This window comes from Sus scrofa, chromosome 7 (genome assembly GCF_054392235.1).
Source record: "Sus scrofa isolate SSC_HxYL_T2T_F1_AM1 chromosome 7, Sscrofa_HxYL_maternal_Yorkshire_Landrace_v2.0, whole genome shotgun sequence".
In the NCBI taxonomy this organism is placed as follows: Eukaryota; Metazoa; Chordata; class Mammalia; order Artiodactyla; family Suidae; genus Sus; species Sus scrofa.
Genome location: NC_139389.1, coordinates 31840817 through 31868182, shown reverse-complemented (window position 1 = coordinate 31868182; position 27366 = coordinate 31840817).

Genomic DNA, 27366 nt, shown 5'->3' with positions numbered 1-27366 from the left:
CTCCTAGGAGCTGCACTCTGCAAAGGGAAACTGTGCTCGGGGAACAAAGCTCAGCCCCAAGGCGGCTTGGCTCAGGATCGCAGCGCTTGCCTAGTTCTCACCTAGCCCTAGGCTCCCCATAGGGCCAAGGAGGGTCTGGGCTGCCTCTGGCTCCGTGGGCACTGCTGCTTGGCTGGTGGTCTCCGCACCTTGAAACCAACTCCAAACGTGTTCGCCTTCGCGGAGAAGGCTGATTTGGCAGGAAGAAGCCCTGTGTGCACTGGCCCTGGCAACCCACCCATCGCCAGCTAGGGAGGGACCCACCTAGGGCCTAGCTGTGAAACGGCACAAAACGCGCTCCTAGGAGCTGCACTCTGCAAAGGGAAACTGTGCTCGGGGAACAAAGCTCAGCCCCAAGGCGGCTTGGCTCAGGATCGCAGCGCTTGCCTAGTTCTCACCTAGCCCTAGGCTCCCCATAGGGCCAAGGAGGGTCTGGGCTGCCTCTGGCTCCGTGGGCACTGCTGCTTGGCTGGTGGTCTCCGCACCTTGAAACCAACTCCAAACGTGTTCGCCTTCGCGGAGAAGGCTGATTTGGCAGGAAGAAGCCCTGTGTGCACTGGCCCTGGCAACCCACCCATCGCCAGCTAGGGAGGGACCCACCTAGGGCCTAGCTGCGAAACGGCACAAAACGCGCTCCTAGGAGCTGCACTCTGCAAAGGGAAACTGTGCTCGGGGAACAAAGCTCAGCCCCAAGGCGGCTTGGCTCAGGATCGCAGCGCTTGCCTAGTTCTCACGTAGCCCTAGGCTCCCCATAGGGCCAAGGAGGGTCTGGGCTGCCTCTGGCTCCGTGGGCACTGCTGCTTGGCTGGTGGTCTCCGCACCGTGAAACGAACTCCAAACGTGTTCGCCTTCGCGGAGAAGGCTGATTTGGCAGGAAGAAGCCCTGTGTGCACTGGCCCTGGCAACCCACCCATCGCCAGCTAGGGAGGGACCCACCTAGGGCCTAGCTGCGAAACGGCACAAAACGCCCTCCTAGGAGCTGCACTCTGCAAAGGGAAACTGTGCTCGGGGAACAAAGCTCAGCCCCAAGGCGGCTTGGCTCAGGATCGCAGCGCTTGCCTAGTTCTCACCTAGCCCTAGGCTCCCCATAGGGCCAAGGAGGGTCTGGGCTGCCTCTGGCTCCGTGGGCACTGCTGCTTGGCTGGTGGTCTCCGCACCTTGAAACCAACTCAAAACGTGTTCTCCTTCGCGGAGAAGGCTGATTTGGCAGGAAGAAGCCCTGTGTGCACTGGCCCTGGCAACCCACCCATCGCCAGCTAGGGAGGGACCCACCTAGGGCCTAGCTGCGAAACGGCACAAAACGCGCTCCTAGGAGCTGCACTCTGCAAAGGGAAACTGTGCTCGGGGAACAAAGCTCAGCCCCAAGGCGGCTTGGCTCAGGATCGCAGCGCTTGCCTAGTTCTCACCTAGCCCTAGGCTCCCCATAGGGCCAAGGAGGGTCTGGGCTGCCTCTGGCTCCGTGGGCACTGCTGCTTGGCTGGTGGTCTCCGCACCGGGAAACCAACTCCAAACGTGTTCGCCTTCGCGGAGAAGGCTGATTTGGCAGGAAGAAGCCCTGTGTGCACTGGCCCTGGCAACCCACCCATCGACAGCTAGGGAGGGACCCACCTAGGGCCTAGCTGTGAAACGGCACAAAACGCGCTCCTAGGAGCTGCACTCTGCAAAGGGAAACTGTGCTCGGGGAACAAAGCTCAGCCCCAAGGCGGCTTGGCTCAGGATCGCAGCGCTTGCCTAGTTCTCACCTAGCCCTAGGCTCCCCATAGGGCCAAGGAGGGTCTGGGCTGCCTCTGGCTCCGTGGGCACTGCTGCTTGGCTGGTGGTCTCCGCACCTTGAAACCAACTCCAAACGTGTTCGCCTTCGCGGAGAAGGCTGATTTGGCAGGAAGAAGCTCTGTGTGCACTGGCCCTGGCAAACCACCCATAGCCAGCTAGGGAGGGACCCACCTAGGGCCTAGCTGCGAAACGGCACAAAACGCACTCCTAGGAGCTGCACTCTGCAAAGGGAAACTGTGCTCGGGGAACAAAGCTCAGCCCCAAGGCGGCTTGGCTCAGGATCGCAGCGCTTGCCTAGTTCTCACCTAGCCCTAGGCTCCCCAAAGGGCCAAGGAGGGTCTGGGCTGCCTCTGGCTCCGTGGGCACTGCTGCTTGGCTGGTGGTCTCCGCAGCTTGAAACCAACTCCAAACGTGTTCGCCTTCGCGGAGAAGGCTGATTTGGCAGGAAGAAGCCCTGTGTGCACTGGCCCTGGCAACCCACCCATCGCCAGCTAGGGAGGGACCCACCTAGGGCCTAGCTGCGAAACGGCACAAAACGCGCTCCTAGGAGCTGCACTCTGCAAAGGGAAACTGTGCTCGGGGAACAAAGCTCAGCCCCAAGGCGGCTTGGCTCAGGATCGCAGCGCTTGCCTAGTTCTCACCTAGCCCTAGGCTCCCCATAGGGCCAAGGAGGGTCTGGGCTGCCTCTGGCTCCGTGGGCACTGCTGCTTGGCTGGTGGTCTCCGCACCGTGAAACGAACTCCAAACGTGTTCGCCTTCGCGGAGAAGGCTGATTTGGCAGGAAGAAGCCCTGTGTGCACTGGCCCTGGCAACCCACCCATCGCCAGCTAGGGAGGGACCCACCTAGGGCCTAGCTGCGAAACGGCACAAAACGCCCTCCTAGGAGCTGCACTCTGCAAAGGGAAACTGTGCTCGGGGAACAAAGCTCAGCCCCAAGGCGGCTTGGCTCAGGATCGCAGCGCTTGCCTAGTTCTCACCTAGCCCTAGGCTCCCCATAGGGCCAAGGAGGGTCTGGGCTGCCTCTGGCTCCGTGGGCACTGCTGCTTGGCTGGTGGTCTCCGCACCGGGAAACCAACTCCAAACGTGTTCGCCTTCGCGGAGAAGGCTGATTTGGCAGGAAGAAGCCCTGTGTGCACTGGCCCTGGCAACCCACCCATCGCCAGCTAGGGAGGGACCCACCTAGGGCCTAGCTGTGAAACGGCACAAAACGCGCTCCTAGGAGCTGCACTCTGCAAAGGGAAACTGTGCTCGGGGAACAAAGCTCAGCCCCAAGGCGGCTTGGCTCAGGATCGCAGCGCTTGCCTAGTTCTCACCTAGCCCTAGGCTCCCCATAGGGCCAAGGAGGGTCTGGGCTGCCTCTGGCTCCGTGGGCACTGCTGCTTGGCTGGTGGTCTCCGCACCTTGAAACCAACTCCAAACGTGTTCGCCTTCGCGGAGAAGGCTGATTTGGCAGGAAGAAGCTCTGTGTGCACTGGCCCTGGCAAACCACCCATAGCCAGCTAGGGAGGGACCCACCTAGGGCCTAGCTGCGAAACGGCACAAAACGCACTCCTAGGAGCTGCACTCTGCAAAGGGAAACTGTGCTCGGGGAACAAAGCTCAGCCCCAAGGCGGCTTGGCTCAGGATCGCAGCGCTTGCCTAGTTCTCACCTAGCCCTAGGCTCCCCAAAGGGCCAAGGAGGGTCTGGGCTGCCTCTGGCTCCGTGGGCACTGCTGCTTGGCTGGTGGTCTCCGCAGCTTGAAACCAACTCCAAACGTGTTCGCCTTCGCGGAGAAGGCTGATTTGGCAGGAAGAAGCCCTGTGTGCACTGGCCCTGGCAACCCACCCATCGCCAGCTAGGGAGGGACCCACCTAGGGCCTAGCTGCGAAACGGCACAAAACGCGCTCCTAGGAGCTGCACTCTGCAAAGGGAAACTGTGCTCGGGGAACAAAGCTCAGCCCCAAGGCGGCTTGGCTCAGGATCGCAGCGCTTGCCTAGTTCTCACCTAGCCCTAGGCTCCCCATAGGGCCAAGGAGGGTCTGGGCTGCCTCTGGCTCCGTGGGCACTGCTGCTTGGCTGGTGGTCTCCGCACCGTGAAACGAACTCCAAACGTGTTCGCCTTCGCGGAGAAGGCTGATTTGGCAGGAAGAAGCCCTGTGTGCACTGGCCCTGGCAACCCACCCATCGCCAGCTAGGGAGGGACCCACCTAGGGCCTAGCTGCGAAACGGCACAAAACGCCCTCCTAGGAGCTGCACTCTGCAAAGGGAAACTGTGCTCGGGGAACAAAGCTCAGCCCCAAGGCGGCTTGGCTCAGGATCGCAGCGCTTGCCTAGTTCTCACCTAGCCCTAGGCTCCCCATAGGGCCAAGGAGGGTCTGGGCTGCCTCTGGCTCCGTGGGCACTGCTGCTTGGCTGGTGGTCTCCGCACCTTGAAACCAACTCAAAACGTGTTCTCCTTCGCGGAGAAGGCTGATTTGGCAGGAAGAAGCCCTGTGTGCACTGGCCCTGGCAACCCACCCATCGCCAGCTAGGGAGGGACCCACCTAGGGCCTAGCTGCGAAACGGCACAAAACGCGCTCCTAGGAGCTGCACTCTGCAAAGGGAAACTGTGCTCGGGGAACAAAGCTCAGCCCCAAGGCGGCTTGGCTCAGGATCGCAGCGCTTGCCTAGTTCTCACCTAGCCCTAGGCTCCCCATAGGGCCAAGGAGGGTCTGGGCTGCCTCTGGCTCCGTGGGCACTGCTGCTTGGCTGGTGGTCTCCGCACCGGGAAACCAACTCCAAACGTGTTCGCCTTCGCGGAGAAGGCTGATTTGGCAGGAAGAAGCCCTGTGTGCACTGGCCCTGGCAACCCACCCATCGCCAGCTAGGGAGGGACCCACCTAGGGCCTAGCTGTGAAACGGCACAAAACGCGCTCCTAGGAGCTGCACTCTGCAAAGGGAAACTGTGCTCGGGGAACAAAGCTCAGCCCCAAGGCGGCTTGGCTCAGGATCGCAGCGCTTGCCTAGTTCTCACCTAGCCCTAGGCTCCCCAAAGGGCCAAGGAGGGTCTGGGCTGCCTCTGGCTCCGTGGGCACTGCTGCTTGGCTGGTGGTCTCCGCAGCTTGAAACCAACTCCAAACGTGTTCGCCTTCGCGGAGAAGGCTGATTTGGCAGGAAGAAGCCCTGTGTGCACTGGCCCTGGCAACCCACCCATCGCCAGCTAGGGAGGGACCCACCTAGGGCCTAGCTGCGAAACGGCACAAAACGCGCTCCTAGGAGCTGCACTCTGCAAAGGGAAACTGTGCTCGGGGAACAAAGCTCAGCCCCAAGGCGGCTTGGCTCAGGATCGCAGCGCTTGCCTAGTTCTCACCTAGCCCTAGGCTCCCCAAAGGGCCAAGGAGGGTCTGGGCTGCCTCTGGCTCCGTGGGCACTGCTGCTTGGCTGGTGGTCTCCGCACCTTGAAACCAACTCCAAACGTGTTCTCCTTCGCGGAGAAGGCTGATTTGGCAGGAAGAAGCCCTGTGTGCACTGGCCCTGGCAATCCACCCATAGCCAGCTAAGGAGGGACCCACCTAGGGCCTAGCTGCGAAACGGCACAAAACGCGCTCCTAGGAGCTGCACTCTGCAAAGGGAAACTGTGCTCGGGGAACAAAGCTCAGCCCCAAGGCGGCTTGGCTCAGGATCGCAGCGCTTGCCTAGTTCTCACCTAGCCCTAGGCTCCCCATAGGGCCAAGGAGGGTCTGGGCTGCCTCTGGCTCCGTGGGCACTGCTGCTTGGCTGGTGGTCTCCGCACCTTGAAACCAACTCCAAACGTGTTCTCCTTCGCGGAGAAGGCTGATTTGGCAGGAAGAAGCCCTGTGTGCACTGGCCCTAGCAACCCACCCATAGGCAGCTAGGGAGGGACCCACCTAGGGCCTAGCTGCGAAACGGCACAAAACGCGCTCCTAGGAGCTGCACTCTGCAAAGGGAAACTGTGCTCGGGGAACAAAGCTCAGCCCCAAGGCGGCTTGGCTCAGGATCGCAGCGCTTGCCTAGTTCTCACCTAGCCCTAGGCTCCCCATAGGGCCAAGGAGGGTCTGGGCTGCCTCTGGCTCCGAGGGCACTGCTGCTTGGCTGGTGGTCTCCGCAGCTTGAAACCAACTCCAAACGTGTTCGCCTTCGCGGAGAAGGCTGATTTGGCAGGAAGAAGCCCTGTGTGCACTGGCCCTGGCAACCCACCCATCGCCAGCTAGGGAGGGACCCACCTAGGGCCTAGCTGTGAAACGGCACAAAACGCGCTCCTAGGAGCTGCACTCTGCAAAGGGAAACTGTGCTCGGGGAACAAAGCTCAGCCCCAAGGCGGCTTGGCTCAGGATCGCAGCGCTTGCCTAGTTCTCACCTAGCCCTAGGCTCCCCATAGGGCCAAGGAGGGTCTGGGCTGCCTCTGGCTCCGTGGGCACTGCTGCTTGGCTGGTGGTCTCCGCAGCTTGAAACCAACTCCAAACGTGTTCTCCTTCGCGGAGAAGGCTGATTTGGCAGGAAGAAGCCCTGTGTGCACTGGCCCTAGCAACCCACCCATCGCCAGCTAGGGAGGGACCCACCTAGGGCCTAGCTGCGAAAAGGCACAAAACGTGCTCCTAGGAGCTGCACTCTGCAAAGGGAAACTGTGCTCGGGGAACAAAGCTCAGCCCCAAGGCGGCTTGGCTCAGGATCGCAGCGCTTGCCTAGTTCTCACCTAGCCCTAGGCTCCCCATAGGGCCAAGGAGGGTCTGGGCTGCCTCTGGCTCCGTGGGCACTGCTGCTTGGCTGGTGGTCTCCGCACCTTGAAACCAACTCCAAACGTGTTCTCCTTCGTGGAGAAGGCTGATTTGGCAGGAAGAAGCCCTGTGTGCACTGGCCCTGGCAAACCGCCCATCGCCAGCTAAGGAGGGACCCACCAAGGGCCTAGCTGCGAAACGGCACAAAACGCGCTCCTAGGAGCTGCACTCTGCAAAGGGAAACTGTGCTCGGGGAACAAAGCTCAGCCCCAAGGCGGCTTGGCTCAGGATCGCAGCGCTTGCCTAGTTCTCACCTAGCCCTAGGCTCCCCATAGGGCCAAGGAGGGTCTGGGCTGCCTCTGGCTCCGTGGGCACTGCTGCTTGGCTGGTGGTCTCCGCACCGTGAAACCAACTCCAAACGTGTTCGCCTTCGCGGAGAAGGCTGATTTGGCAGGAAGAAGCCCTGTGTGCACTGGCCCTGGCAACCCACCCATCGCCAGCTAGGGAGGGACCCACCTAGGGCCTAGCTGCGAAACGGCACAAAACGCGCTCCTAGGAGCTGCACTCTGCAAAGGGAAACTGTGCTCGGGGAACAAAGCTCAGCCCCAAGGCGGCTTGGCTCAGGATCGCAGCGCTTGCCTAGTTCTCACGTAGCCCTAGGCTCCCCATAGGGCCAAGGAGGGTCTGGGCTGCCTCTGGCTCCGTGGGCACTGCTGCTTGGCTGGTGGTCTCCGCACCTTGAAACCAACTCCAAACGTGTTCGCCTTCGCGGAGAAGGCTGATTTGGCAGGAAGAAGCCCTGTGTGCACTGGCCCTGGCAACCCACCCATCGCCAGCTAGGGAGGGACCCACCTAGGGCCTAGCTGCGAAACGGCACAAAACGCGCTCCTAGGAGCTGCACTCTGCAAAGGGAAACTGTGCTCGGGGAACAAAGCTCAGCCCCAAGGCGGCTTGGCTCAGGATCGCAGCGCTTGCCTAGTTCTCACCTAGCCCTAGGCTCCCCATAGGGCCAAGGAGGGTCTGGGCTGCCTCTGGCTCCGTGGGCACTGCTGCTTGGCTGGTGGTCTCCGCACCGTGAAACCAACTCCAAACGTGTTCGCCTTCGCGGAGAAGGCTGATTTGGCAGGAAGAAGCCCTGTGTGCACTGGCCCTGGCAACCCACCCATCGCCAGCTAGGGAGGGACCCACCTAGGGCCTAGCTGCGAAACGGCACAAAACGCGCTCCTAGGAGCTGCACTCTGCAAAGGGAAACTGTGCTCGGGGAACAAAGCTCAGCCCCAAGGCGGCTTGGCTCAGGATCGCAGCGCTTGCCTAGTTCTCACCTAGCCCTAGGCTCCCCATAGGGCCAAGGAGGGTCTGGGCTGCCTCTGGCTCTGTGGGCACTGCTGCTTGGCTGGTGGTCTCCGCACCGTGAAACCAACTCCAAACGTGTTCGCCTTCGCGGAGAAGGCTGATTTGGCAGGAAGAAGCCCTGTGTGCACTGGCCCTGGCAACCCACCCATCGCCAGCTAGGGAGGGACCCACCTAGGGCCTAGCTGCGAAACGGCACAAAACGCGCTCCTAGGAGCTGCACTCTGCAAAGGGAAACTGTGCTCGGGGAACAAAGCTCAGCCCCAAGGCGGCTTGGCTCAGGATCGCAGCGCTTGCCTAGTTCTCACCTAGCCCTAGGCTCCCCATAGGGCCAAGGAGGGTCTGGGCTGCCTCTGGCTCCGTGGGCACTGCTGCTTGGCTGGTGGTCTCCGCACCGTGAAACGAACTCCAAACGTGTTCGCCTTCGCGGAGAAGGCTGATTTGGCAGGAAGAAGCCCTGTGTGCACTGGCCCTGGCAACCCACCCATCGCCAGCTAGGGAGGGACCCACCTAGGGCCTAGCTGCGAAACGGCACAAAACGCCCTCCTAGGAGCTGCACTCTGCAAAGGGAAACTGTGCTCGGGGAACAAAGCTCAGCCCCAAGGCGGCTTGGCTCAGGATCGCAGCGCTTGCCTAGTTCTCACCTAGCCCTAGGCTCCCCATAGGGCCAAGGAGGGTCTGGGCTGCCTCTGGCTCCGTGGGCACTGCTGCTTGGCTGGTGGTCTCCGCACCTTGAAACCAACTCCAAACGTGTTCGCCTTCGCGGAGAAGGCTGATTTGGCAGGAAGAAGCCCTGTGTGCACTGGCCCTGGCAACCCACCCATCGCCAGCTAGGGAGGGACCCACCTAGGGCCTAGCTGCGAAACGGCACAAAACGCGCTCCTAGGAGCTGCACTCTGCAAAGCGAAACTGTGCTCGGGGAACAAAGCTCAGCCCCAAGGCGGCTTGGCTCAGGATCGCAGCGCTTGCCTAGTTCTCACCTAGCCCTAGGCTCCCCATAGGGCCAAGGAGGGTCTGGGCTGCCTCTGGCTCCGTGGGCACTGCTGCTTGGCTGGTGGTCTCCGCACCGTGAAACCAACTCCAAACGTGTTCGCCTTCGCGGAGAAGGCTGATTTGGCAGGAAGAAGCCCTGTGTGCACTGGCCCTGGCAACCCACCCATCGCCAGCTAGGGAGGGACCCACCTAGGGCCTAGCTGTGAAACGGCACAAAACGCGCTCCTAGGAGCTGCACTCTGCAAAGGGAAACTGTGCTCGGGGAACAAAGCTCAGCCCCAAGGCGGCTTGGCTCAGGATCGCAGCGCTTGCCTAGTTCTCACGTAGCCCTAGGCTCCCCATAGGGCCAAGGAGGGTCTGGGCTGCCTCTGGCTCCGTGGGCACTGCTGCTTGGCTGGTGGTCTCCGCACCTTGAAACCAACTCCAAACGTGTTCGCCTTCGCGGAGAAGGCTGATTTGGCAGGAAGAAGCCCTGTGTGCACTGGCCCTGGCAAACCACCCATAGCCAGCTAGGGAGGGACCCACCTAGGGCCTAGCTGCGAAACGGCACAAAACGCACTCCTAGGAGCTGCACTCTGCAAAGGGAAACTGTGCTCGGGGAACAAAGCTCAGCCCCAAGGCGGCTTGGCTCAGGATCGCAGCGCTTGCCTAGTTCTCACCTAGCCCTAGGCTCCCCAAAGGGCCAAGGAGGGTCTGGGCTGCCTCTGGCTCCGTGGGCACTGCTGCTTGGCTGGTGGTCTCCGCAGCTTGAAACCAACTCCAAACGTGTTCGCCTTCGCGGAGAAGGCTGATTTGGCAGGAAGAAGCCCTGTGTGCACTGGCCCTGGCAACCCACCCATCGCCAGCTAGGGAGGGACCCACCTAGGGCCTAGCTGCGAAACGGCACAAAACGCGCTCCTAGGAGCTGCACTCTGCAAAGGGAAACTGTGCTCGGGGAACAAAGCTCAGCCCCAAGGCGGCTTGGCTCAGGATCGCAGCGCTTGCCTAGTTCTCACCTAGCCCTAGGCTCCCCAAAGGGCCAAGGAGGGTCTGGGCTGCCTCTGGCTCCGTGGGCACTGCTGCTTGGCTGGTGGTCTCCGCACCTTGAAACCAACTCCAAACGTGTTCGCCTTCGCGGAGAAGGCTGATTTGGCAGGAAGAAGCCCTGTGTGCACTGGCCCTGGCAATCCACCCATAGCCAGCTAAGGAGGGACCCACCTAGGGCCTAGCTGCGAAACGGCACAAAACGCGCTCCTAGGAGCTGCACTCTGCAAAGGGAAACTGTGCTCGGGGAACAAAGCTCAGCCCCAAGGCGGCTTGGCTCAGGATCGCAGCGCTTGCCTAGTTCTCACGTAGCCCTAGGCTCCCCATAGGGCCAAGGAGGGTCTGGGCTGCCTCTGGCTCCGTGGGCACTGCTGCTTGGCTGGTGGTCTCCGCACCTTGAAACCAACTCCAAACGTGTTCTCCTTCGCGGAGAAGGCTGATTTGGCAGGAAGAAGCCCTGTGTGCACTGGCCCTGGCAATCCACCCATAGCCAGCTAGGGAGGGACCCACCTAGGGCCTAGCTGCGAAACGGCACAAAACGCGCTCCTAGGAGCTGCACTCTGCAAAGGGAAACTGTGCTCGGGGAACAAAGCTCAGCCCCAAGGCGGCTTGGCTCAGGATCGCAGCGCTTGCCTAGTTCTCACCTAGCCCTAGGCTCCCCATAGGGCCAAGGAGGGTCTGGGCTGCCTCTGGCTCCGTGGGCACTGCTGCTTGGCTGGTGGTCTCCGCACCGTGAAACCAACTCCAAACGTGTTCGCCTTCGCGGAGAAGGCTGATTTGGCAGGAAGAAGCCCTGTGTGCACTGGCCCTGGCAACCCACCCATCGCCAGCTAGGGAGGGACCCACCTAGGGCCTAGCTGCGAAACGGCACAAAACGCGCTCCTAGGAGCTGCACTCTGCAAAGGGAAACTGTGCTCGGGGAACAAAGCTCAGCCCCAAGGCGGCTTGGCTCAGGATCGCAGCGCTTGCCTAGTTCTCACGTAGCCCTAGGCTCCCCATAGGGCCAAGGAGGGTCTGGGCTGCCTCTGGCTCCGTGGGCACTGCTGCTTGGCTGGTGGTCTCCGCACCTTGAAACCAACTCCAAACGTGTTCGCCTTCGCGGAGAAGGCTGATTTGGCAGGAAGAAGCCCTGTGTGCACTGGCCCTGGCAAACCACTCATTGCCAGCTAGGGAGGGACCCACCTAGGGCCTAGCTGCGAAACGGCACAAAACGCGCTCCTAGGAGCTGCACTCTGCAAAGGGAAACTGTGCTCGGGGAACAAAGCTCAGCCCCAAGGCGGTTTGGCTCAGGATCGCAGCGCTTGCCTAGTTCTCACCTAGCCCTAGGCTCCCCAAAGGGCCAAGGAGGGTCTGGGCTGCCTCTGGCTCCGTGGGCACTGCTGCTTGGCTGGTGGTCTCCGCACCGTGAAACCAACTCCAAACGTGTTCGCCTTCGCGGAGAAGGCTGATTTGGCAGGAAGAAGCCCTGTGTGCACTGGCCCTGGCAACCCACCCATCGCCAGCTAGGGAGGGACCCACCTAGGGCCTAGCTGCGAAACGGCACAAAACGCGCTCCTAGGAGCTGCACTCTGCAAAGGGAAACTGTGCTCGGGGAACAAAGCTCAGCCCCAAGGCGGCTTGGCTCAGGATCGCAGCGCTTGCCTAGTTCTCACCTAGCCCTAGGCTCCCCATAGGGCCAAGGAGGGTCTGGGCTGCCTCTGGCTCCGTGGGCACTGCTGCTTGGCTGGTGGTCTCCGCACCTTGAAACCAACTCCAAACGTGTTCGCCTTCGCGGAGAAGGCTGATTTGGCAGGAAGAAGCCCTGTGTGCACTGGCCCTGGCAACCCACCCATCGCCAGCTAGGGAGGGACCCACCTAGGGCCTAGCTGCGAAACGGCACAAAACGCGCTCCTAGGAGCTGCACTCTGCAAAGGGAAACTGTGCTCGGGGAACAAAGCTCAGCCCCAAGGCGGCTTGGCTCAGGATCGCAGCGCTTGCCTAGTTCTCACCTAGCCCTAGGCTCCCCATAGGGCCAAGGAGGGTCTGGGCTGCCTCTGGCTCCGTGGGCACTGCTGCTTGGCTGGTGGTCTCCGCACCTTGAAACCAACTCCAAACGTGTTCTCCTTCGTGGAGAAGGCTGATTTGGCAGGAAGAAGCCCTGTGTGCACTGGCCCTGGCAAACCGCCCATCGCCAGCTAAGGAGGGACCCACCAAGGGCCTAGCTGCGAAACGGCACAAAACGCGCTCCTAGGAGCTGCACTCTGCAAAGGGAAACTGTGCTCGGGGAACAAAGCTCAGCCCCAAGGCGGCTTGGCTCAGGATCGCAGCGCTTGCCTAGTTCTCACCTAGCCCTAGGCTCCCCATAGGGCCAAGGAGGGTCTGGGCTGCCTCTGGCTCCGTGGGCACTGCTGCTTGGCTGGTGGTCTCCGCACCGTGAAACCAACTCCAAACGTGTTCGCCTTCGCGGAGAAGGCTGATTTGGCAGGAAGAAGCCCTGTGTGCACTGGCCCTGGCAACCCACCCATCGCCAGCTAGGGAGGGACCCACCTAGGGCCTAGCTGCGAAACGGCACAAAACGCGCTCCTAGGAGCTGCACTCTGCAAAGGGAAACTGTGCTCGGGGAACAAAGCTCAGCCCCAAGGCGGCTTGGCTCAGGATCGCAGCGCTTGCCTAGTTCTCACGTAGCCCTAGGCTCCCCATAGGGCCAAGGAGGGTCTGGGCTGCCTCTGGCTCCGTGGGCACTGCTGCTTGGCTGGTGGTCTCCGCACCTTGAAACCAACTCCAAACGTGTTCGCCTTCGCGGAGAAGGCTGATTTGGCAGGAAGAAGCCCTGTGTGCACTGGCCCTGGCAACCCACCCATCGCCAGCTAGGGAGGGACCCACCTAGGGCCTAGCTGCGAAACGGCACAAAACGCGCTCCTAGGAGCTGCACTCTGCAAAGGGAAACTGTGCTCGGGGAACAAAGCTCAGCCCCAAGGCGGCTTGGCTCAGGATCGCAGCGCTTGCCTAGTTCTCACCTAGCCCTAGGCTCCCCAAAGGGCCAAGGAGGGTCTGGGCTGCCTCTGGCTCCGTGGGCACTGCTGCTTGGCTGGTGGTCTCCGCACCGTGAAACCAACTCCAAACGTGTTCGCCTTCGCGGAGAAGGCTGATTTGGCAGGAAGAAGCCCTGTGTGCACTGGCCCTGGCAACCCACCCATCGCCAGCTAGGGAGGGACCCACCTAGGGCCTAGCTGCGAAACGGCACAAAACGCGCTCCTAGGAGCTGCACTCTGCAAAGGGAAACTGTGCTCGGGGAACAAAGCTCAGCCCCAAGGCGGCTTGGCTCAGGATCGCAGCGCTTGCCTAGTTCTCACCTAGCCCTAGGCTCCCCATAGGGCCAAGGAGGGTCTGGGCTGCCTCTGGCTCCGTGGGCACTGCTGCTTGGCTGGTGGTCTCCGCACCTTGAAACCAACTCCAAACGTGTTCGCCTTCGCGGAGAAGGCTGATTTGGCAGGAAGAAGCCCTGTGTGCACTGGCCCTGGCAACCCACCCATCGCCAGCTAGGGAGGGACCCACCTAGGGCCTAGCTGCGAAACGGCACAAAACGCGCTCCTAGGAGCTGCACTCTGCAAAGGGAAACTGTGCTCGGGGAACAAAGCTCAGCCCCAAGGCGGCTTGGCTCAGGATCGCAGCGCTTGCCTAGTTCTCACCTAGCCCTAGGCTCCCCATAGGGCCAAGGAGGGTCTGGGCTGCCTCTGGCTCCGTGGGCACTGCTGCTTGGCTGGTGGTCTCCGCACCTTGAAACCAACTCCAAACGTGTTCTCCTTCGTGGAGAAGGCTGATTTGGCAGGAAGAAGCCCTGTGTGCACTGGCCCTGGCAAACCGCCCATCGCCAGCTAAGGAGGGACCCACCAAGGGCCTAGCTGCGAAACGGCACAAAACGCGCTCCTAGGAGCTGCACTCTGCAAAGGGAAACTGTGCTCGGGGAACAAAGCTCAGCCCCAAGGCGGCTTGGCTCAGGATCGCAGCGCTTGCCTAGTTCTCACCTAGCCCTAGGCTCCCCATAGGGCCAAGGAGGGTCTGGGCTGCCTCTGGCTCCGTGGGCACTGCTGCTTGGCTGGTGGTCTCCGCACCGTGAAACCAACTCCAAACGTGTTCGCCTTCGCGGAGAAGGCTGATTTGGCAGGAAGAAGCCCTGTGTGCACTGGCCCTGGCAACCCACCCATCGCCAGCTAGGGAGGGACCCACCTAGGGCCTAGCTGCGAAACGGCACAAAACGCGCTCCTAGGAGCTGCACTCTGCAAAGGGAAACTGTGCTCGGGGAACAAAGCTCAGCCCCAAGGCGGCTTGGCTCAGGATCGCAGCGCTTGCCTAGTTCTCACGTAGCCCTAGGCTCCCCATAGGGCCAAGGAGGGTCTGGGCTGCCTCTGGCTCCGTGGGCACTGCTGCTTGGCTGGTGGTCTCCGCACCGTGAAACCAACTCCAAACGTGTTCGCCTTCGCGGAGAAGGCTGATTTGGCAGGAAGAAGCCCTGTGTGCACTGGCCCTGGCAACCCACCCATCGCCAGCTAGGGAGGGACCCACCTAGGGCCTAGCTGCGAAACGGCACAAAACGCGCTCCTAGGAGCTGCACTCTGCAAAGGGAAACTGTGCTCGGGGAACAAAGCTCAGCCCCAAGGCGGCTTGGCTCAGGATCGCAGCGCTTGCCTAGTTCTCACCTAGCCCTAGGCTCCCCATAGGGCCAAGGAGGGTCTGGGCTGCCTCTGGCTCCGTGGGCACTGCTGCTTGGCTGGTGGTCTCCGCACCGTGAAACCAACTCCAAACGTGTTCGCCTTCGCGGAGAAGGCTGATTTGGCAGGAAGAAGCCCTGTGTGCACTGGCCCTGGCAACCCACCCATCGCCAGCTAGGGAGGGACCCACCTAGGGCCTAGCTGCGAAACGGCACAAAACGCGCTCCTAGGAGCTGCACTCTGCAAAGGGAAACTGTGCTCGGGGAACAAAGCTCAGCCCCAAGGCGGCTTGGCTCAGGATCGCAGCGCTTGCCTAGTTCTCACCTAGCCCTAGGCTCCCCATAGGGCCAAGGAGGGTCTGGGCTGCCTCTGGCTCTGTGGGCACTGCTGCTTGGCTGGTGGTCTCCGCACCGTGAAACCAACTCCAAACGTGTTCGCCTTCGCGGAGAAGGCTGATTTGGCAGGAAGAAGCCCTGTGTGCACTGGCCCTGGCAACCCACCCATCGCCAGCTAGGGAGGGACCCACCTAGGGCCTAGCTGCGAAACGGCACAAAACGCGCTCCTAGGAGCTGCACTCTGCAAAGGGAAACTGTGCTCGGGGAACAAAGCTCAGCCCCAAGGCGGCTTGGCTCAGGATCGCAGCGCTTGCCTAGTTCTCACCTAGCCCTAGGCTCCCCATAGGGCCAAGGAGGGTCTGGGCTGCCTCTGGCTCCGTGGGCACTGCTGCTTGGCTGGTGGTCTCCGCCCCGTGAAACGAACTCCAAACGTGTTCGCCTTCGCGGAGAAGGCTGATTTGGCAGGAAGAAGCCCTGTGTGCACTGGCCCTGGCAACCCACCCATCGCCAGCTAGGGAGGGACCCACCTAGGGCCTAGCTGCGAAACGGCACAAAACGCGCTCCTAGGAGCTGCACTCTGCAAAGGGAAACTGTGCTCGGGGAACAAAGCTCAGCCCCAAGGCGGCTTGGCTCAGGATCGCAGCGCTTGCCTAGTTCTCACCTAGCCCTAGGCTCCCCAAAGGGCCAAGGAGGGTCTGGGCTGCCTCTGGCTCCGTGGGCACTGCTGCTTGGCTGGTGGTCTCCGCACCTTGAAACCAACTCCAAACGTGTTCTCCTTCGCGGAGAAGGCTGATTTGGCAGGAAGAAGCCCTGTGTGCACTGGCCCTGGCAATCCACCCATAGCCAGCTAAGGAGGGACCCACCTAGGGCCTAGCTGCGAAACGGCACAAAACGCGCTCCTAGGAGCTGCACTCTGCAAAGGGAAACTGTGCTCGGGGAACAAAGCTCAGCCCCAAGGCGGCTTGGCTCAGGATCGCAGCGCTTGCCTAGTTCTCACCTAGCCCTAGGCTCCCCATAGGGCCAAGGAGGGTCTGGGCTGCCTCTGGCTCCGTGGGCACTGCTGCTTGGCTGGTGGTCTCCGCACCTTGAAACCAACTCCAAACGTGTTCTCCTTCGTGGAGAAGGCTGATTTGGCAGGAAGAAGCCCTGTGTGCACTGGCCCTGGCAAACCGCCCATCGCCAGCTAAGGAGGGACCCACCAAGGGCCTAGCTGCGAAACGGCACAAAACGCGCTCCTAGGAGCTGCACTCTGCAAAGGGAAACTGTGCTCGGGGAACAAAGCTCAGCCCCAAGGCGGCTTGGCTCAGGATCGCAGCGCTTGCCTAGTTCTCACCTAGCCCTAGGCTCCCCATAGGGCCAAGGAGGGTCTGGGCTGCCTCTGGCTCCGTGGGCACTGCTGCTTGGCTGGTGGTCTCCGCACCGTGAAACCAACTCCAAACGTGTTCGCCTTCGCGGAGAAGGCTGATTTGGCAGGAAGAAGCCCTGTGTGCACTGGCCCTGGCAACCCACCCATCGCCAGCTAGGGAGGGACCCACCTAGGGCCTAGCTGCGAAACGGCACAAAACGCGCTCCTAGGAGCTGCACTCTGCAAAGGGAAACTGTGCTCGGGGAACAAAGCTCAGCCCCAAGGCGGCTTGGCTCAGGATCGCAGCGCTTGCCTAGTTCTCACGTAGCCCTAGGCTCCCCATAGGGCCAAGGAGGGTCTGGGCTGCCTCTGGCTCCGTGGGCACTGCTGCTTGGCTGGTGGTCTCCGCACCTTGAAACCAACTCCAAACGTGTTCGCCTTCGCGGAGAAGGCTGATTTGGCAGGAAGAAGCCCTGTGTGCACTGGCCCTGGCAAACCACCCATAGCCAGCTAGGGAGGGACCCACCTAGGGCCTAGCTGCGAAACGGCACAAAACGCGCTCCTAGGAGCTGCACTCTGCAAAGGGAAACTGTGCTCGGGGAACAAAGCTCAGCCCCAAGGCGGCTTGGCTCAGGATCGCAGCGCTTGCCTAGTTCTCACGTAGCCCTAGCCTCCCCATAGGGCCAAGGAGGGTCTGGGCTGCCTCTGGCTCCGTGGGCACTGCTGCTTGGCTGGTGGTCTCCGCACCGTGAAACCAACTCCAAACGTGTTCGCCTTCGCGGAGAAGGCTGATTTGGCAGGAAGAAGCCCTGTGTGCACTGGCCCTGGCAACCCACCCATCGCCAGCTAGGGAGGGACCCACCTAGGGCCTAGCTGCGAAACGGCACAAAACGCGCTCCTAGGAGCTGCACTCTGCAAAGGGAAACTGTGCTCGGGGAACAAAGCTCAGCCCCAAGGCGGCTTGGCTCAGGATCGCAGCGCTTGCCTAGTTCTCACCTAGCCCTAGGCTCCCCATAGGGCCAAGGAGGGTCTGGGCTGCCTCTGGCTCTGTGGGCACTGCTGCTTGGCTGGTGGTCTCGGCACCTTGAAACCAACTCCAAACGTGTTCGCCTTCGCGGAGAAGGCTGATTTGGCAGGAAGAAGCCCTGTGTGCACTGGCCCTGGCAACCCACCCATCGCCAGCTAGGGAGGGACCCACCTAGGGCCTAGCTGCGAAACGGCACAAAACGCGCTCCTAGGAGCTGCACTCTGCAAAGGGAAACTGTGCTCGGGGAACAAAGCTCAGCCCCAAGGCGGCTTGGCTCAGGATCGCAGCGCTTGCCTAGTTCTCACCTAGCCCTAGGCTCCCCATAGGGCCAAGGAGGGTCTGGGCTGCCTCTGGCTCCGTGGGCACTGCTGCTTGGCTGGTGGTCTCCGCACCGTGAAACGAACTCCAAACGTGTTCGCCTTCGCGGAGAAGGCTGATTTGGCAGGAAGAAGCCCTGTGTGCACTGGCCCTGGCAACCCACCCATCGCCAGCTAGGGAGGGACCCACCTAGGGCCTAGCTGCGAAACGGCACAAAACGCCCTCCTAGGAGCTGCACTCTGCAAAGGGAAACTGTGCTCGGGGAACAAAGCTCAGCCCCAAGGCGGCTTGGCTCAGGATCGCAGCGCTTGCCTAGTTCTCACCTAGCCCTAGGCTCCCCATAGGGCCAAGGAGGGTCTGGGCTGCCTCTGGCTCCGTGGGCACTGCTGCTTGGCTGGTGGTCTCCGCACCTTGAAACCAACTCAAAACGTGTTCTCCTTCGCGGAGAAGGCTGATTTGGCAGGAAGAAGCCCTGTGTGCACTGGCCCTGGCAACCCACCCATCGCCAGCTAGGGAGGGACCCACCTAGGGCCTAGCTGCGAAACGGCACAAAACGCGCTCCTAGGAGCTGCACTCTGCAAAGGGAAACTGTGCTCGGGGAACAAAGCTCAGCCCCAAGGCGGCTTGGCTCAGGATCGCAGCGCTTGCCTAGTTCTCACCTAGCCCTAGGCTCCCCATAGGGCCAAGGAGGGTCTGGGCTGCCTCTGGCTCCGTGGGCACTGCTGCTTGGCTGGTGGTCTCCGCACCGGGAAACCAACTCCAAACGTGTTCGCCTTCGCGGAGAAGGCTGATTTGGCAGGAAGAAGCCCTGTGTGCACTGGCCCTGGCAACCCACCCATCGCCAGCTAGGGAGGGACCCACCTAGGGCCTAGCTGTGAAACGGCACAAAACGCGCTCCTAGGAGCTGCACTCTGCAAAGGGAAACTGTGCTCGGGGAACAAAGCTCAGCCCCAAGGCGGCTTGGCTCAGGATCGCAGCGCTTGCCTAGTTCTCACCTAGCCCTAGGCTCCCCATAGGGCCAAGGAGGGTCTGGGCTGCCTCTGGCTCCGTGGGCACTGCTGCTTGGCTGGTGGTCTCCGCACCTTGAAACCAACTCCAAACGTGTTCGCCTTCGCGGAGAAGGCTGATTTGGCAGGAAGAAGCTCTGTGTGCACTGGCCCTGGCAAACCACCCATAGCCAGCTAGGGAGGGACCCACCTAGGGCCTAGCTGCGAAACGGCACAAAACGCACTCCTAGGAGCTGCACTCTGCAAAGGGAAACTGTGCTCGGGGAACAAAGCTCAGCCCCAAGGCGGCTTGGCTCAGGATCGCAGCGCTTGCCTAGTTCTCACCTAGCCCTAGGCTCCCCAAAGGGCCAAGGAGGGTCTGGGCTGCCTCTGGCTCCGTGGGCACTGCTGCTTGGCTGGTGGTCTCCGCAGCTTGAAACCAACTCCAAACGTGTTCGCCTTCGCGGAGAAGGCTGATTTGGCAGGAAGAAGCCCTGTGTGCACTGGCCCTGGCAACCCACCCATCGCCAGCTAGGGAGGGACCCACCTAGGGCCTAGCTGCGAAACGGCACAAAACGCGCTCCTAGGAGCTGCACTCTGCAAAGGGAAACTGTGCTCGGGGAACAAAGCTCAGCCCCAAGGCGGCTTGGCTCAGGATCGCAGCGCTTGCCTAGTTCTCACCTAGCCCTAGGCTCCCCAAAGGGCCAAGGAGGGTCTGGGCTGCCTCTGGCTCCGTGGGCACTGCTGCTTGGCTGGTGGTCTCCGCACCTTGAAACCAACTCCAAACGTGTTCTCCTTCGCGGAGAAGGCTGATTTGGCAGGAAGAAGCCCTGTGTGCACTGGCCCTGGCAATCCACCCATAGCCAGCTAAGGAGGGACCCACCTAGGGCCTAGCTGCGAAACGGCACAAAACGCGCTCCTAGGAGCTGCACTCTGCAAAGGGAAACTGTGCTCGGGGAACAAAGCTCAGCCCCAAGGCGGCTTGGCTCAGGATCGCAGCGCTTGCCTAGTTCTCACCTAGCCCTAGGCTCCCCATAGGGCCAAGGAGGGTCTGGGCTGCCTCTGGCTCCGTGGGCACTGCTGCTTGGCTGGTGGTCTCCGCACCTTGAAACCAACTCCAAACGTGTTCTCCTTCGCGGAGAAGGCTGATTTGGCAGGAAGAAGCCCTGTGTGCACTGGCCCTGGCAACCCACCCATCGCCAGCTAGGGAGGGACCCACCTAGGGCCTAGCTGCGAAACGGCACAAAACGCGCTCCTAGGAGCTGCACTCTGCAAAGGGAAACTGTGCTCGGGGAACAAAGCTCAGCCCCAAGGCGGCTTGGCTCAGGATCGCAGCGCTTGCCTAGTTCTCACCTAGCCCTAGGCTCCCCAAAGGGCCAAGGAGGGTCTGGGCTGCCTCTGGCTCCGTGGGCACTGCTGCTTGGCTGGTGGTCTCCGCACCTTGAAACCAACTCCAAACGTGTTCTCCTTCGCGGAGAAGGCTGATTTGGCAGGAAGAAGCCCTGTGTGCACTGGCCCTGGCAATCCACCCATAGCCAGCTAAGGAGGGACCCACCTAGGGCCTAGCTGCGAAACGGCACAAAACGCGCTCCTAGGAGCTGCACTCTGCAAAGGGAAACTGTGCTCGGGGAACAAAGCTCAGCCCCAAGGCGGCTTGGCTCAGGATCGCAGCGCTTGCCTAGTTCTCACCTAGCCCTAGGCTCCCCATAGGGCCAAGGAGGGTCTGGGCTGCCTCTGGCTCCGTGGGCACTGCTGCTTGGCTGGTGGTCTCCGCACCTTGAAACCAACTCCAAACGTGTTCTCCTTCGCGGAGAAGGCTGATTTGGCAGGAAGAAGCCCTGTGTGCACTGGCCCTGGCAAACCGCCCATCGCCAGCTAAGGAGGGACCCACCAAGGGCCTAGCTGCGAAACGGCACAAAACGCGCTCCTAGGAGCTGCACTCTGCAAAGGGAAACTGTGCTCGGGGAACAAAGCTCAGCCCCAAGGCGGCTTGGCTCAGGATCGCAGCGCTTGCCTAGTTCTCACCTAGCCCTAGGCTCCCCATAGGGCCAAGGAGGGTCTGGGCTGCCTCTGGCTCCGTGGGCACTGCTGCTTGGCTGGTGGTCTCCGCACCGTGAAACCAACTCCAAACGTGTTCGCCTTCGCGGAGAAGGCTGATTTGGCAGGAAGAAGCCCTGTGTGCACTGGCCCTGGCAACCCACCCATCGCCAGCTAGGGAGGGACCCACCTAGGGCCTAGCTGCGAAACGGCACAAAACGCGCTCCTAGGAGCTGCACTCTGCAAAGGGAAACTGTGCTCGGGGAACAAAGCTCAGCCCCAAGGCGGCTTGGCTCAGGATCGCAGCGCTTGCCTAGTTCTCACGTAGCCCTAGGCTCCCCATAGGGCCAAGGAGGGTCTGGGCTGCCTCTGGCTCCGTGGGCACTGCTGCTTGGCTGGTGGTCTCCGCACCTTGAAACCAACTCCAAACGTGTTCGCCTTCGCGGAGAAGGCTGATTTGGCAGGAAGAAGCCCTGTGTGCACTGGCCCTGGCAACCCACCCATCGCCAGCTAGGGAGGGACCCACCTAGGGCCTAGCTGCGAAACGGCACAAAACGCGCTCCTAGGAGCTGCACTCTGCAAAGGGAAACTGTGCTCGGGGAACAAAGCTCAGCCCCAAGGCGGCTTGGCTCAGGATCGCAGCGCTTGCCTAGTTCTCACCTAGCCCTAGGCTCCCCATAGGGCCAAGGAGGGTCTGGGCTGCCTCTGGCTCCGTGGGCACTGCTGCTTGGCTGGTGGTCTCCGCACCGTGAAACCAACTCCAAACGTGTTCGCCTTCGCGGAGAAGGCTGATTTGGCAGGAAGAAGCCCTGTGTGCACTGGCCCTGGCAACCCACCCATCGCCAGCTAGGGAGGGACCCACCTAGGGCCTAGCTGCGAAACGGCACAAAACGCGCTCCTAGGAGCTGCACTCTGCAAAGGGAAACTGTGCTCGGGGAACAAAGCTCAGCCCCAAGGCGGCTTGGCTCAGGATCGCAGCGCTTGCCTAGTTCTCACCTAGCCCTAGGCTCCCCATAGGGCCAAGGAGGGTCTGGGCTGCCTCTGGCTCTGTGGGCACTGCTGCTTGGCTGGTGGTCTCCGCACCGTGAAACCAACTCCAAACGTGTTCGCCTTCGCGGAGAAGGCTGATTTGGCAGGAAGAAGCCCTGTGTGCACTGGCCCTGGCAACCCACCCATCGCCAGCTAGGGAGGGACCCACCTAGGGCCTAGCTGCGAAACGGCACAAAACGCGCTCCTAGGAGCTGCACTCTGCAAAGGGAAACTGTGCTCGGGGAACAAAGCTCAGCCCCAAGGCGGCTTGGCTCAGGATCGCAGCGCTTGCCTAGTTCTCACCTAGCCCTAGGCTCCCCATAGGGCCAAGGAGGGTCTGGGCTGCCTCTGGCTCCGTGGGCACTGCTGCTTGGCTGGTGGTCTCCGCACCGTGAAACGAACTCCAAACGTGTTCGCCTTCGCGGAGAAGGCTGATTTGGCAGGAAGAAGCCCTGTGTGCACTGGCCCTGGCAACCCACCCATCGCCAGCTAGGGAGGGACCCACCTAGGGCCTAGCTGCGAAACGGCACAAAACGCCCTCCTAGGAGCTGCACTCTGCAAAGGGAAACTGTGCTCGGGGAACAAAGCTCAGCCCCAAGGCGGCTTGGCTCAGGATCGCAGCGCTTGCCTAGTTCTCACCTAGCCCTAGGCTCCCCATAGGGCCAAGGAGGGTCTGGGCTGCCTCTGGCTCCGTGGGCACTGCTGCTTGGCTGGTGGTCTCCGCACCTTGAAACCAACTCCAAACGTGTTCGCCTTCGCGGAGAAGGCTGATTTGGCAGGAAGAAGCCCTGTGTGCACTGGCCCTGGCAACCCACCCATCGCCAGCTAGGGAGGGACCCACCTAGGGCCTAGCTGCGAAACGGCACAAAACGCGCTCCTAGGAGCTGCACTCTGCAAAGGGAAACTGTGCTCGGGGAACAAAGCTCAGCCCCAAGGCGGCTTGGCTCAGGATCGCAGCGCTTGCCTAGTTCTCACCTAGCCCTAGGCTCCCCATAGGGCCAAGGAGGGTCTGGGCTGCCTCTGGCTCCGTGGGCACTGCTGCTTGGCTGGTGGTCTCCGCACCTTGAAACCAACTCCAAACGTGTTCGCCTTCGCGGAGAAGGCTGATTTGGCAGGAAGAAGCCCTGTGTGCACTGGCCCTGGCAACCCACCCATCGCCAGCTAGGGAGGGACCCACCTAGGGCCTAGCTGCGAAACGGCACAAAACGCGCTCCTAGGAGCTGCACTCTGCAAAGGGAAACTGTGCTCGGGGAACAAAGCTCAGCCCCAAGGCGGCTTGGCTCAGGATCGCAGCGCTTGCCTAGTTCTCACCTAGCCCTAGGCTCCCCATAGGGCCAAGGAGGGTCTGGGCTGCCTCTGGCTCCGTGGGCACTGCTGCTTGGCTGGTGGTCTCCGCACCTTGAAACCAACTCCAAACGTGTTCGCCTTCGCGGAGAAGGCTGATTTGGCAGGAAGAAGCCCTGTGTGCACTGGCCCTGGCAACCCACCCATCGCCAGCTAGGGAGGGACCCACCTAGGGCCTAGCTGCGAAACGGCACAAAACGCGCTCCTAGGAGCTGCACTCTGCAAAGGGAAACTGTGCTCGGGGAACAAAGCTCAGCCCCAAGGCGGCTTGGCTCAGGATCGCAGCGCTTGCCTAGTTCTCACCTAGCCCTAGGCTCCCCATAGGGCCAAGGAGGGTCTGGGCTGCCTCTGGCTCTGTGGGCACTGCTGCTTGGCTGGTGGTCTCCGCACCGTGAAACCAACTCCAAACGTGTTCGCCTTCGCGGAGAAGGCTGATTTGGCAGGAAGAAGCCCTGTGTGCACTGGCCCTGGCAACCCACCCATCGCCAGCTAGGGAGGGACCCACCTAGGGCCTAGCTGCGAAACGGCACAAAACGCGCTCCTAGGAGCTGCACTCTGCAAAGGGAAACTGTGCTCGGGGAACAAAGCTCAGCCCCAAGGCGGCTTGGCTCAGGATCGCAGCGCTTGCCTAGTTCTCACCTAGCCCTAGGCTCCCCATAGGGCCAAGGAGGGTCTGGGCTGCCTCTGGCTCCGTGGGCACTGCTGCTTGGCTGGTGGTCTCCGCACCGTGAAACGAACTCCAAACGTGTTCGCCTTCGCGGAGAAGGCTGATTTGGCAGGAAGAAGCCCTGTGTGCACTGGCCCTGGCAACCCACCCATCGCCAGCTAGGGAGGGACCCACCTAGGGCCTAGCTGCGAAACGGCACAAAACGCCCTCCTAGGAGCTGCACTCTGCAAAGGGAAACTGTGCTCGGGGAACAAAGCTCAGCCCCAAGGCGGCTTGGCTCAGGATCGCAGCGCTTGCCTAGTTCTCACCTAGCCCTAGGCTCCCCATAGGGCCAAGGAGGGTCTGGGCTGCCTCTGGCTCCGTGGGCACTGCTGCTTGGCTGGTGGTCTCCGCACCTTGAAACCAACTCCAAACGTGTTCGCCTTCGCGGAGAAGGCTGATTTGGCAGGAAGAAGCCCTGTGTGCACTGGCCCTGGCAACCCACCCATCGCCAGCTAGGGAGGGACCCACCTAGGGCCTAGCTGCGAAACGGCACAAAACGCGCTCCTAGGAGCTGCACTCTGCAAAGGGAAACTGTGCTCGGGGAACAAAGCTCAGCCCCAAGGCGGCTTGGCTCAGGATCGCAGCGCTTGCCTAGTTCTCACCTAGCCCTAGGCTCCCCATAGGGCCAAGGAGGGTCTGGGCTGCCTCTGGCTCCGTGGGCACTGCTGCTTGGCTGGTGGTCTCCGCACCGTGAAACCAACTCCAAACGTGTTCGCCTTCGCGGAGAAGGCTGATTTGGCAGGAAGAAGCCCTGTGTGCACTGGCCCTGGCAACCCACCCATCGCCAGCTAGGGAGGGACCCACCTAGGGCCTAGCTGTGAAACGGCACAAAACGCGCTCCTAGGAGCTGCACTCTGCAAAGGGAAACTGTGCTCGGGGAACAAAGCTCAGCCCCAAGGCGGCTTGGCTCAGGATCGCAGCGCTTGCCTAGTTCTCACCTAGCCCTAGGCTCCCCATAGGGCCAAGGAGGGTCTGGGCTGCCTCTGGCTCCGTGGGCACTGCTGCTTGGCTGGTGGTCTCCGCACCTTGAAACCAACTCCAAACGTGTTCGCCTTCGCGGAGAAGGCTGATTTGGCAGGAAGAAGCCCTGTGTGCACTGGCCCTGGCAACCCACCCATCGCCAGCTAGGGAGGGACCCACCTAGGGCCTAGCTGCGAAACGGCACAAAACGCGCTCCTAGGAGCTGCACTCTGCAAAGGGAAACTGTGCTCGGGGAACAAAGCTCAGCCCCAAGGCGGCTTGGCTCAGGATCGCAGCGCTTGCCTAGTTCTCACGTAGCCCTAGGCTCCCCATAGGGCCAAGGAGGGTCTGGGCTGCCTCTGGCTCCGTGGGCACTGCTGCTTGGCTGGTGGTCTCCGCACCGTGAAACGAACTCCAAACGTGTTCGCCTTCGCGGAGAAGGCTGATTTGGCAGGAAGAAGCCCTGTGTGCACTGGCCCTGGCAACCCACCCATCGCCAGCTAGGGAGGGACCCACCTAGGGCCTAGCTGCGAAACGGCACAAAACGCGCTCCTAGGAGCTGCACTCTGCAAAGGGAAACTGTGCTCGGGGAACAAAGCTCAGCCCCAAGGCGGCTTGGCTCAGGATCGCAGCGCTTGCCTAGTTCTCACCTAGCCCTAGGCTCCCCATAGGGCCAAGGAGGGTCTGGGCTGCCTCTGGCTCCGTGGGCACTGCTGCTTGGCTGGTGGTCTCCGCACCTTGAAACCAACTCAAAACGTGTTCTCCTTCGCGGAGAAGGCTGATTTGGCAGGAAGAAGCCCTGTGTGCACTGGCCCTGGCAACCCACCCATCGCCAGCTAGGGAGGGACCCACCTAGGGCCTAGCTGCGAAACGGCACAAAACGCGCTCCTAGGAGCTGCACTCTGCAAAGGGAAACTGTGCTCGGGGAACAAAGCTCAGCCCCAAGGCGGCTTGGCTCAGGATCGCAGCGCTTGCCTAGTTCTCACCTAGCCCTAGGCTCCCCATAGGGCCAAGGAGGGTCTGGGCTGCCTCTGGCTCCGTGGGCACTGCTGCTTGGCTGGTGGTCTCCGCACCGGGAAACCAACTCCAAACGTGTTCGCCTTCGCGGAGAAGGCTGATTTGGCAGGAAGAAGCCCTGTGTGCACTGGCCCTGGCAACCCACCCATCGCCAGCTAGGGAGGGACCCACCTAGGGCCTAGCTGTGAAACGGCACAAAACGCGCTCCTAGGAGCTGCACTCTGCAAAGGGAAACTGTGCTCGGGGAACAAAGCTCAGCCCCAAGGCGGCTTGGCTCAGGATCGCAGCGCTTGCCTAGTTCTCACCTAGCCCTAGGCTCCCCATAGGGCCAAGGAGGGTCTGGGCTGCCTCTGGCTCCGTGGGCACTGCTGCTTGGCTGGTGGTCTCCGCACCTTGAAACCAACTCCAAACGTGTTCGCCTTCGCGGAGAAGGCTGATTTGGCAGGAAGAAGCTCTGTGTGCACTGGCCCTGGCAAACCACCCATAGCCAGCTAGGGAGGGACCCACCTAGGGCCTAGCTGCGAAACGGCACAAAACGCACTCCTAGGAGCTGCACTCTGCAAAGGGAAACTGTGCTCGGGGAACAAAGCTCAGCCCCAAGGCGGCTTGGCTCAGGATCGCAGCGCTTGCCTAGTTCTCACCTAGCCCTAGGCTCCCCAAAGGGCCAAGGAGGGTCTGGGCTGCCTCTGGCTCCGTGGGCACTGCTGCTTGGCTGGTGGTCTCCGCAGCTTGAAACCAACTCCAAACGTGTTCGCCTTCGCGGAGAAGGCTGATTTGGCAGGAAGAAGCCCTGTGTGCACTGGCCCTGGCAACCCACCCATCGCCAGCTAGGGAGGGACCCACCTAGGGCCTAGCTGCGAAACGGCACAAAACGCGCTCCTAGGAGCTGCACTCTGCAAAGGGAAACTGTGCTCGGGGAACAAAGCTCAGCCCCAAGGCGGCTTGGCTCAGGATCGCAGCGCTTGCCTAGTTCTCACCTAGCCCTAGGCTCCCCATAGGGCCAAGGAGGGTCTGGGCTGCCTCTGGCTCCGTGGGCACTGCTGCTTGGCTGGTGGTCTCCGCACCGTGAAACGAACTCCAAACGTGTTCGCCTTCGCGGAGAAGGCTGATTTGGCAGGAAGAAGCCCTGTGTGCACTGGCCCTGGCAACCCACCCATCGCCAGCTAGGGAGGGACCCACCTAGGGCCTAGCTGCGAAACGGCACAAAACGCCCTCCTAGGAGCTGCACTCTGCAAAGGGAAACTGTGCTCGGGGAACAAAGCTCAGCCCCAAGGCGGCTTGGCTCAGGATCGCAGCGCTTGCCTAGTTCTCACCTAGCCCTAGGCTCCCCATAGGGCCAAGGAGGGTCTGGGCTGCCTCTGGCTCCGTGGGCACTGCTGCTTGGCTGGTGGTCTCCGCACCGGGAAACCAACTCCAAACGTGTTCGCCTTCGCGGAGAAGGCTGATTTGGCAGGAAGAAGCCCTGTGTGCACTGGCCCTGGCAACCCACCCATCGCCAGCTAGGGAGGGACCCACCTAGGGCCTAGCTGTGAAACGGCACAAAACGCGCTCCTAGGAGCTGCACTCTGCAAAGGGAAACTGTGCTCGGGGAACAAAGCTCAGCCCCAAGGCGGCTTGGCTCAGGATCGCAGCGCTTGCCTAGTTCTCACCTAGCCCTAGGCTCCCCATAGGGCCAAGGAGGGTCTGGGCTGCCTCTGG